Source organism: Bombus vosnesenskii, unplaced genomic scaffold (genome assembly GCF_011952255.1).
Source record: "Bombus vosnesenskii isolate JDL3184/JDL3185 unplaced genomic scaffold, Bvos_JDL3184-5_v1.1 scf7180000015314, whole genome shotgun sequence".
NCBI classification, from domain to species: Eukaryota; Metazoa; Arthropoda; class Insecta; order Hymenoptera; family Apidae; genus Bombus; species Bombus vosnesenskii.
The window spans coordinates 1-11,346 of NW_022883933.1; the positions used below are offsets into that span (position 1 = coordinate 1).

At 35.3% G+C, this 11,346-nt stretch overlaps 1 long non-coding RNA gene and 1 pseudogene across 1 annotated transcript; one reads left to right on the forward strand and one right to left on the reverse strand.

Moving 5' to 3' along the window:
• Positions 1–449: 449 nt before the first annotated feature.
• LOC117241131 lies at positions 450–10,484 on the reverse strand (annotated as a pseudogene).
• LOC117241133 lies at positions 812–1,930 on the forward strand. Its single transcript, XR_004494907.1, has 2 exons — positions 812–1,094; positions 1,817–1,930. It is a non-coding gene; the product is annotated as an uncharacterized LOC117241133 (long non-coding RNA).
• Positions 10,485–11,346: the final 862 nt, after the last annotated feature.

An 11,346-nucleotide genomic window follows, 5' to 3' on the forward strand; every position in this document is an offset into this window, starting at 1 on the left:
ACGAATAGATAAATAATCGTTAAAAATACGTGGATAATCGTTCAAAAGATATAAAACTGTTTCTTTTCACAAAGACAAATTAACGAGACTATGTGACACCGTTAGGTAAAAGTGATTCAAATGTAATAGCGATATTAAACGAGAAATCTATAAAGGTGTCATTAGAAATTCTAAAAATGTTTCTGCATCTTTATCTTAGGTATTACGCCAATAGTTTTCATCGCCAATAGTCATTCATGAATTACATTCATTAGGTAATATTTATCATGCTTATTTTGTACGTAAAACGAATCGTTGGAATATTCCCGAAGCTAACGAAGCATTTCCCAAAAGTTAAACCGAAGAAATTAACGCGAATAGTTAAGTGAAATTTTTCCATTAACTTGCTCGCTCTTTTTATAATTAAGGCTTACAAATTCTTAAACGTAAACGATAAAAATAAAAATTAATGTAGGAGAATAGAAAAATAATATGTTCCGATTTTTTCTCGTACAAAAATCGTCAGACTGATCCGCTTGTAATATTGTTACTTCTAAAAAAACACGAATCCTCCTTCGTGTTTTTTAATTGAATTATTATTAAAAATCAGATAATTATCGTTCACAGGAGTGATAGTGTTGATGTCCATTGAAGTGTGTCTTATGGTAGCAAGGCAACGACCAGAAATGTTGGTCCCTTCCGAATTCTTCGCCTTGCTTGATAGTCTGAGGAAGATTCTGGCCGACAGTTTCCGGCAGGAACAAAACCAGTGCAGCGCCAAAAAAGGACACCGTGCTGATAATGAGCATTGGAAATCCCTCCCAAATTGCAGCCTAATGAACAAATATTAATTTATATGAGCAAAGGTTAAATACCATGAAAATCTGGTCAAAGTATTTCTCATTTAAAAAGTTTCATTAGAAAGTTTCAACCAATATAGTTTCATATCTTAAGTTATTCCATCATTTTTTATTTTAAATTTCAATTTTTTGATTAAAGATCAGTTAAAGAAAAACGTTGGTTGCAACTTCCAAAACGGGCTTTCTAGAAAGTGAGAAATATTTTGATCAGATTTTTATAATATTTAACTTCTTCAGGAAACAACTTGTTTTAAGGTAAGAAAAAAACTATTTTACATTTTCATGAGAAAATTTACATGAGAACTTTTTCATAATTTCTAATAGCGCTTATTGTATCTTTTGGAATAAATTAAAGACAAGTTGAACGTGTCAAACGTCAAAAATGTTGTAACAACAATAGTAGTATAAATATTTATTTACCGAATCAGTGATATATGGCGCCAAAGAGTGTGCAACTATTCCGAAAATATGAATGAAAGATACGCCCTACGATCTGACTGGCGTGGGCAGAAGTTCTGCTGCATACTGAAGACCAACATTGGCTGCCATGTTCAGACAGAATCGCGACAATATTGACATTACTAATTTCGCGAGCACTGGGGAATAAATTAAAAAATACAAAATTAATCCTGGGTACACAATACTTGATTGTAAGTTTAATTAAAAATATAGTCCGATCGAAGCTTAATCAAAATCAAATTAAAATTTCACACAAACTTTAAACTTCTATAAATCTCCAAATTCTAGAAAACCAACATATAGAAAATTATTGCTTCTAAAATGTGCACACCTCTTTCAATTTCGCCACTAAATTAATTCCTAATAATTCCTAAATTCTAGTTCCATCAAAATAATTATTTTCCAAGATTAATACCTTCGAAGTTGCCAAAATTCTTTTACATTCATCATCAACTTAATTTCAGATTTTTCTCAATAATACGTCATTATAATCGTTTTAATTTTACTTTAATAAACAGATCGATATATTTACTGGAATGCAGCATAAGTTCAGCGATACTGAGTACACAGGTCATTGCCATCGTGAGAAATCCGCAGAGTCTACGACCCCATCGGTCGAGCAACAGGGCGAGTAATAACCCAGCTGGAAGTTCTGTGGCACAGGCGATCGAGAACGACACGAACACCGAGCTCTGGATAAGTTTTAATGAATACACGTGACCGTCGAACGAGATCAGGGTGAAACACCTACAAGATTGTATCGGTTATTTATGAAGGTTTTCTCGCAACATGAACTCGTATCTTATACTTGCCAGAATGCAACTAGAAGAATAGTGTTTCTCGCCAACCATGGCGTTTTGAACAGATCGAGCAGCGTCGCTGATTCTTGAATTTTGTCCGGTGCCTCCATGTTACTCTGCAAGAATTTATTTCGAGAATAATTAACGAAAGATATAATACGAGTCGTGCCTTTAGCCCTTACACAGTTCAAAATTCATAACACACTGAAAAGAAATTTTATTTTCATTTTATTCGTCATTAATAGATAGCACGAACAGTGGCACTTTGCATTCTGTTTTATGGAATTAGTCGGCATGGCTTTTGATATCGAGATTTATTAATATAATGGGTGGTTGGTTGATTAAATACTTTTCTGATCCGAAATACAGTCGGGAACAAAACTAAGTGGATTAGTGGAGAAAATGTAAAAATTCATTTCAATCATTTGCTGAACTATCTGCATATTATTAGAAGGAAATATAATAAATAAAACTCAAGTATATGAGGCTGATACTAATTTGATTATACTTTCTTCACATCTATTTCCATTAACTATAGCAGCTTATTTTTATACCCGATTGTACTTGTAAATTGTAAATATTTTATAATTTTTATATAAATTCCCAGATTTACTTCAAATTTTGTACGAGATCGATATAATACCACAATGGAATCGCGACAGTCAAGTTTCATTTCATATTTCATTTTTCATCGCGTTTCATTTTTAAAACCTGTCTATGCATGTTAAAATACATTCGCGAGTCTGTGTGTTTTCGACGTGAATCAAATATATCTGTCAGCACAGATTCAAGTACTGTACCGTATGATTTCGCGTAAGCTTTCTAGAATTCTATTTGATCGAACTTACGACGAATATATCGCAAATACGCGAGTCTGGATTTCTGCGATTGATCCTAGCTATTCTCCGTAGTTTCTCAACAACCTTGTCCATCATCCCGTTGGAAACGTACCAGCTTGAACAGAGCAAATACGAGTGATATGGATCGATAAGTAAATTTGCATAAATCTCAAAGCGCAAGTTGAGAATTCGAATAATCGAACGATTAGGAGTTTACTTACCGGGCGCTCTCGGGAAGAATCCACGGTGTGATAGCGACAGATAACAGCGGTATGGCAGTAACGTAAGTAAAATATCTCCAGTTCGCGATATAATAGGCTATCCATGGTAAAATTGTACTGGCCACTGCGAAGTATACGCCAAAGGCGATATTCACGACCAACGTTCGTTTCGAAACAGCCATATATTCGAGCACTGCGGGATAATTGATCGTCGATGACTCTCGGAATAACTGATTATTATATCAAGATACTTAACGACGATTATTCTTCATGTTGCAGTAATAGAACATGGAAGATTTATCGAGTGAAACCGGTTATTATTAATATGGAGCAATTGATGACGAGCCGAATGAACGATACCATCAACATAATTGTAGGATAATTGTAAGATTATAAATATAATTCCGATTTTAAATTAATCCGTTTACTCTGCAAACGTGAATGTTCCGAGTTTGAGCTGGTCCGTATAACAAAAAGCGCTACATAATGCACGTGTTTTGCTTCTAACGTATTTAAACGAATTACGTGTTGAAAATTTTGTGATAATTTTCATTTCGAACGAATATACAGAGTGGTTGGTAACTGGTGGTACAAGCGGAAAGGGGGTGATTCTACGCGAAAAAAGAAGTCGAAAATATAGAATAAAAATTTTTCGTTCGAGGCTTTGTTCTCGAGAAAATCGACTTTGAATTTTCGCTCGATACGCGTGCACTTTATCGCGTCTCGTTATAACGGATCTCACTGTAGATCGTTGTCTCGATGGAAGAATTAAAAAAAAAATTTGTATTCTATATTTTCGACTTCTTTCCGCTTGTACCACCAGTTACCAACCACCTTGTATAACTCGATTTAAGAATATCAAGATATAACTATCCTCGGCGACATGAAAATCGATGAAACGATCTTTAACAATAACAAAATCAATATATTCATCTCTGGTGGTGGCAAAAGCTCTTGAATCAAGAACTCGAACCGTATAGTTCAATCGAGTACAGCAACGTCAAAATTATCTTCGAGGAACAATTCATCAAAAATTTCTCACGCAACATCATCTTTCACGTAATAGAAACATTGACTTCATACTAACGTTATCTCTCGCGTGACTGAAACATTGGCTTATCGGTCGAACCTCTCGCACTTTCTACTTCGTAGAAGGCTTACCGATAATCAAAGGAATGTTGATACAGTTACCGAACGCCAGTCCAGTGAGAAACCTACAGACGGCGAATGACCAAAAACTATTTGCGCTGGCAGTGAAAATGGAGGCAAAAAGGGCGATACCATTGCAGAACATTAAAGCTGGGATACGACCCTTGTGATCGGCGATCCAACCGACTAGGAAACCACCGATGATGGATCCGCAGAAGAAGATGGCCTGCGCCGTTGATACGAGGTATTCTCGGTCGCATACCCAATCTAGCTAATCACCAAGGTTAAGAGTTAGTCAGCGAAAAACCAGATTCATATTTTTCAGAACATAATTTTAATCCTGCTGCGGTCTTCGAATTTTTATATCTCGATTCTGCTCGCAGTTCGATGAATGAAAGAGTTCTTTATGTTCTGAAAAAAACGTTCGCGTAAAATCGGAACGAGGAATTATCCGTACTAACAATTATCGTCTTATACTTTCTTTAAACTTAAGAAATTTACTATAACAAGGTTAGAGTAGATCGGAAATGACCCAAAGAACGCAGCAGAAGTGTAAGAATTTCGAAGCATGCGATTCAGACAACGATGTGAATACTTCACCTCAGTTCCTATACTAGGATATGGAATCTGCGTAAAATTATACTCTCATTGAGTACATTTTATCGTTTTGTTTGTTTGGAAGCCCGATGAGCTCAGGCTCTTATCGCTCTTCAACAGCTCTGTGAAGTTTACGTCCTTCCGTTGACATTGTTCGTAATAAGGATAAACGTTCGTCACTGGAATCGCTATCTTAATCCTAAACACCCCATACGATAGATGATTGATCATTTTAATTATTAAAATAAGAACCAAAGTCCAGACAGAGTAATCCAAAAATATCTTGTATCTTATCGTGAAATTTTTCTACAATATTTTCTAATAATTTTCGAAATGTTCGAAAATTCGAGAAATTCCAGAAATCGCGATATCTCGCATATTTTTCACAATATTTCAAAGTCACTTTCTACGAACAATCAAAAATATCGTTCAAAGTTTAAAGGAGCTTTCGTTGCTACGTATATCTCCTTTTCTTTCTTTCCTTCATTATACATACTTACCTCTCTTCTTCGGTGAAATTCGAGTTTACTAATTCGTCTATCCTGCACCAGTGTTCCGTGGGAATAATCGTAATGAAAAATTGCGAGAAATACAGAAACGCGTACGTCGCGCCATAAGGTAGTAACGACAATAACAACAGCCATTGATATCTCCCGTAGTCACCGACATACGGCAGAACATCATCGAAACTTTCCAATCTTGGTCTCAATCGAGTCGCTTCAGTGGGCAATATAGAGTTACTCTTCTCGTCCTTCATTTCGCTGAAACAGTATCCATCTTTGATTTCCAGGCGTAGCAGTATAAAAGTCGTATAACAAAGTTTTCAGTCTTCTAGTTTTTGAAATAAATGTCATTCGGCAGTTCCTTTGATGTTTCACATTCTGTGATTCCAATTACAATGCTCCTTTCCTCTCCCACAAACAGGAAATTATTTTCTGACAGAACGCAGGAACAATCTTACCCGTCATTCACGTTTTCCCCTTCCATAGTTCGAGCAGCAAAGTCTCAATTATGATTTTAGATTTTGAAAGGCAACGGAGATGAAAGAGGAGACCCGATATGCTGATCGAAAGACGTTCGGAAATGAACTGAAAGAACGAGCGAAGTCCGGCAACTGTTCGCTTTGTTTTCGATTCGGTTAAACGTTAAATTAAGTGTAAGTGTTTGCTCGAGTGCCGGCCAATTACTGTGCCGGGAGTCAAGTGAATCGTGACACGCGACTCGTTCAAATTGAATTGCATACGAACCACGCTCGCGAGATCATCTTTAAAAAGGGCTGATTCGGTATACGCGGCGATGTCAACGTGATATCTACATGTCTGAGGAAAGTTTCGACGAAAGAAATAGCCTCGAGTGCTGGTTAATGGTGTTCGAGTTATCGTTTGGATATCGATATTATAGATTTGCAAATGAGATAGAAGAACCGAAGGAAAGTTTGTTGACTCTGTCATATTTAATTAAATGCAGGAGAAAAATTGAATGGAATAATTTTCTGATTAATATTGTTTGTTTATTACTCGTAATCCTCTTACCCGGCGACTTAAGAGTGACTTCCGGTTACAGTGCTTAACTAAACTAAGTTTTCGATCAATATATTGAACTCTATTGGAAAATAACCGAGAAAATTTTAAGTCATCGAAGGCTAAGAATAAATGAAATAATTGAAGGTTTTTCAAACCTGTTTTAATACTAATATCAGGAATATAAGAAGATGGTACTTCTGATGTATCAACGCAATTATTTGATTATTTACCATTCGTTAAAACAGACGGTCTTAGGGACTGAGGTGGTTAATTAGATATTGAAAAATTAAAAGAACGATTTCCAAGTTAAAAGTAAAATAATATATCGATCTTTCGCAAAATTTTTATATCAAATTGTTCATTTTCGTATCAGATAGAGCAAAAGGTTAAACTGATATGTTTACTTGAAAATGGATTCAGGGAAATTAATCATTTGCCAATTAAATTTAAGCGAATACGTGAAACAATATTATCATATAGAATAAACACGGAAACGAAACAGCTGACAGAAAAACCATCGATTTCGAGACATCGATTAGAATGACTAATGTCATTGTCAGGAGCGAGAAAGTGGTCGAGTGCTCGAAATAACTGACCTGTTTGGAAAATACGACAACGAGAAACGTTCGTGTCTACGAGCCATCGTGTCTACATAATAAATACTTGCGTGTGTACGTCTACACAAATGGCGGCATTTTTAAAATCAAAAATAGAGTATATTACCCTTGATCGTCCAAACGAAACAATTGTTTATAATTACAAGACATTTGATACAGGACTTTGAGAAATCAATATGCTACAATTTGTTGGAAACATTTAGCTTGCACATAAATCACATATGAGCCAAACTCACGCGACTGATAACGTTACATTGCACTGAAACTGAGGACTCGATCGATTCTCAAAATTCCAAATACAATCTTTTAAATTAATTTTCACTCATTATCAAGAATCCAATCAAAATTTCTTTTTCCTAATTTATTAGTAACATTCTTAGGTAGAACTAATAATTATCGCTTCTCTTTTATAAACGATTATCAAAGCGAAAAATTAAATTCAGTCTATAGAAGAAAATGAATACAGAAGTTGAAACCCTTATCTGTCACCAAACGATTCTTCTATGTCTAATTAACGATAGTCTCACGACGTCAAAGTGAAACTCTAAACTGATCGTTTCTCGTTGCTCTTTGTTCAAAATATCGATCACGATTAATCAGGCACTACCAACCACATCCACTAATATCACTGTCAGATCGATTAACAGCAAGTTATGAAATTAGTAATTAAGGGCACCCTCGATCAAACCATTTTTCTCTCTCAACGTCACACTAAATCATGTCAAATGTATCTTTCCGTTCCAAATGTCGTCGACTAACTTCCAAAGAACAAAATGTCTCAATACACTAAGTTCGATACCTTCGTGTTCTTTGTGGAGATAACCGAAGAATTTTTCCGTTATTGTAGCATTTTCGTTGCTGCTTCTTAATTTAAAAGTAAAGAAATAAAATTAGTTTGAAAAAGCAATTAAAGTAATTCACGTGGGTTCCTTTGAAGACGGCGGAAAATCGATGATAAAACGAAATAGAAATAGAAATAAAATAAAATAAAATCTGCGATTAAACGAATAATTAATACATGTTATTTTGAAAAGGAAATTGGCGATAAAATAGGCGAAAAACAGTTTCTATTAAAAAGGTTATACGAATAATCAACGCAGTTTGCTTCGAAGCAAAATTAGAATTGGCAATCGAGCGAATGATTGACGATTTATTTGGAAAAGTTAGCGGAATCAATGACTAAACAAGCGAGATTTCGTTAAACACACGATTTCCTTCGTAAAGAAAGAAAAAGTAGATTTGTTGATTACACGAATAATCGCTGCAGTTTATCTCAAAGAAGAAATAGCGCGAATGGTCAAACAGGCGAGAAACAAGGTTTCTCCGGGAAAAGAAAATGAAATAGCTGATCGAGTAAATAGTAAATACAATTTACCTTGAGAAAGAAGCAGACTCGAGCGATCAACACTGTTTCCCTCGAAGAAACGCTAAAATTAATGGTCAAACAATCAAAGTAAGTAATTTTTCTCGAGGATAAAGTAGGATCAGTAGTTAAATCAACAAGATTGGTACAGCTTCCCTTCAAGAGACACTATGATCAATATTTATACAGGCAGTCGCGGAATCTCCCTTTCGACTGATCCAATCATTGAGTGAAACGATTGTATTCGATGAAATTTTCCTCGAAGATGAAGCAGAGTCGCAGATCCTTACGTAAACGACCGATCAAGTTTCCACGGCAATAAACCTAAATTCCCTGGCTAATTCAAAATATAAAGGAGACACGACCACATTTCCATTTAAAGAAATGCAATTGTTAGTTAAACAACGATAGGATTTTCTTATTCGAAAAGAGAGGAGAAAAACGTCCGATGTTCACGAAGTCTTGTACAAATATGAAGGGGAAACCGGCTCGCGTATCGCTGATATAGAAGCTTGCTTAGCGAAGACGAACACGATACTCGGTGACACGCGTTTGCCAATAAAAAAGGAGAGAATCGAAGAGAAACGGAACCAAAGGAAGAAACGTTGATTGACAGTGGAACCGGCGAAACTAGAAATAGTTTGGAAAACTCGATTTTCCGATCGCGAACATCGAGGACCACGTGCTCGCGTTGCCATTGATCGAACTCCATTTAGGTTTGCGGCAAATCGTCGCAACAGCGACGTTGGTAGAACAGAGACACAGAGTTCTTCTGTCTCACAAAAAGCAAGGTGCATACATATGTATTTCCTTGTTTCTCCAAAGCATAGTGGCGCCACGCCGGAAACCGGTTGTCCGAAGCCAGCCATACTTTTCAATGGTGTTGAAATGAATTGTATTGTCGTCTTGTCGCGTACTAAAATTGCGATATATGGACGGTGTTAAAAATTGACGTTGAAACACAACTGATTTTTGCAATTTAAATAACGGATGTATTGAAACGAATTCAGTGGATTTTTCAGGTAAATTTGTCGTTTGTTTTACCGGGTTTGATCTTGGATCGACTCTAGTATATTTTTCATATTTAATTGAAATGGGGAATTGCGTTATGTTATTTGTTGATACTCTGTAGGTTAGAAATGTTAGCATCGTTATTTTAGAATTAATATTTACAAAAGGCATAAATGTAATTGAATTCTAAAGAGGATTAATTAAGAATGCTCAAGCTTTTTGTGAGATTGGTTTTTTCTTGCAAGCTACCTCTATAAATTAGACCTCTCCTGAAGGGACACGTAGTTTCGTCAACCGGTTTCTTCTAACAAGATTCGTAGAATTAGCTTTTTGCGAAGGGACTGATTTATGAATATTGTTTCTTCTGAAAAGACTGCTTTGTTACCATAAAAAATCAAGGACAGGTTTTCGTAGTTTATATTCACCGAAATATTCACACACACAATAATTTCGAACAGTACGATTAACAAATTACTAGATATGTCTGTACAAATTTCACCTTACGCTCGAAGATACAAGCAAAGCGAAAATTAAATTTCCAAAATCAAATATCAAGAACAGTAAATAACTATATGCAGAATATTCTTCTAGCGAAAGACAGACAGTCTCTACTCACTATGTACATACGAAGAGAAAGATACACACTACATTCCAAACACATGTCCAAACACAGGAATGACCTTGTAACTTACATAACACCACAACTGAAGAAATTACATCATATAACATTGAATGTGACGGATGTAATATGGCACATCAGTTATCGAACAAAAAGTTTCATAAAATTCAAATTAAAAGAAATATGGGATCGCGAAACACACAACGGGTGTGCATAAGTTATGTACGTAACTTCCAACTTACACACATGCAATAGGTTTAACCGTTACTGGCGTTGATAATAACAGAAGCACAGTCATGGATCCGTTACCATGTCTAGCGTTGTTTCAACGAGTTTCATTCCCACTTGATTTAGTGTCGCTCCTAACCGCTGGTTCACGCAACAGAGAAGGATAAAATGAACCACGACAGATATACAATTACATACTTACGTACTATATGGTTCAAAATCTATAAATAATATTGTAGACGGTATAATTAGAGGCCTTCTGTATTATTTCCGCACGCAGTAACGTCCTAAACGTATACACGGAAAACTTTAAATCGTAGCACAATTGAAGCCAGAAGAAATTTTAAAGTGAGCTAAAAAATGAAAAACAAGCCGAAGATTCAAGAATAACAGAATTACACTGGAAACTCTATTTGGGTGGGGGGGGGGGGTGCGTTTGAAAATCGATCGCGTATTACGCGGTAGGTAGTAGTTGACTGATATGATTGGAGTAATAAATGTCATTACGGATTATTTGATATCACTTTTGAATAAAACTTTTTGAATAAAATTCAATGTCAAGACTTATTCATTATCGATACTTATCTTGTTTACAGTAGATTGTAGAATCGAGATATTCTGTTCGTAATTTTTTATGAAAATGTTCTTCGCTTTGATGAAGAATTTTTATTTTTAAAATGATATAAATGTGATATCTCGACGATATAAACGATGCTTTTCTTTATCTGTATATAAACTAAGCAACTTCTAGTTTTATAGATTTTTACACAAAGTTCGTTAAAATCATACGTAACAAAAAATTTTCTTTAGATCTTGTACCGATTTACTGAATTACATATAGTAAATCATGCTAATATTTAATAACTAAATATAACTAGATATAAGTAATTATATTAAATAACAAACGGGATCACAATATTGTTTATGGGTACAGAGACCTTAGAAAAATTATGATCGTAGTCACGTAATTACATTGGTTCCTCAAGAATCCTGTCTACCTTGATAGATCATTAAGCAACGTGACTGGAATCGCATTGCGTCGTCGAAGGAAAATTTTTTATCTTTACTTTGTTGTATGAAA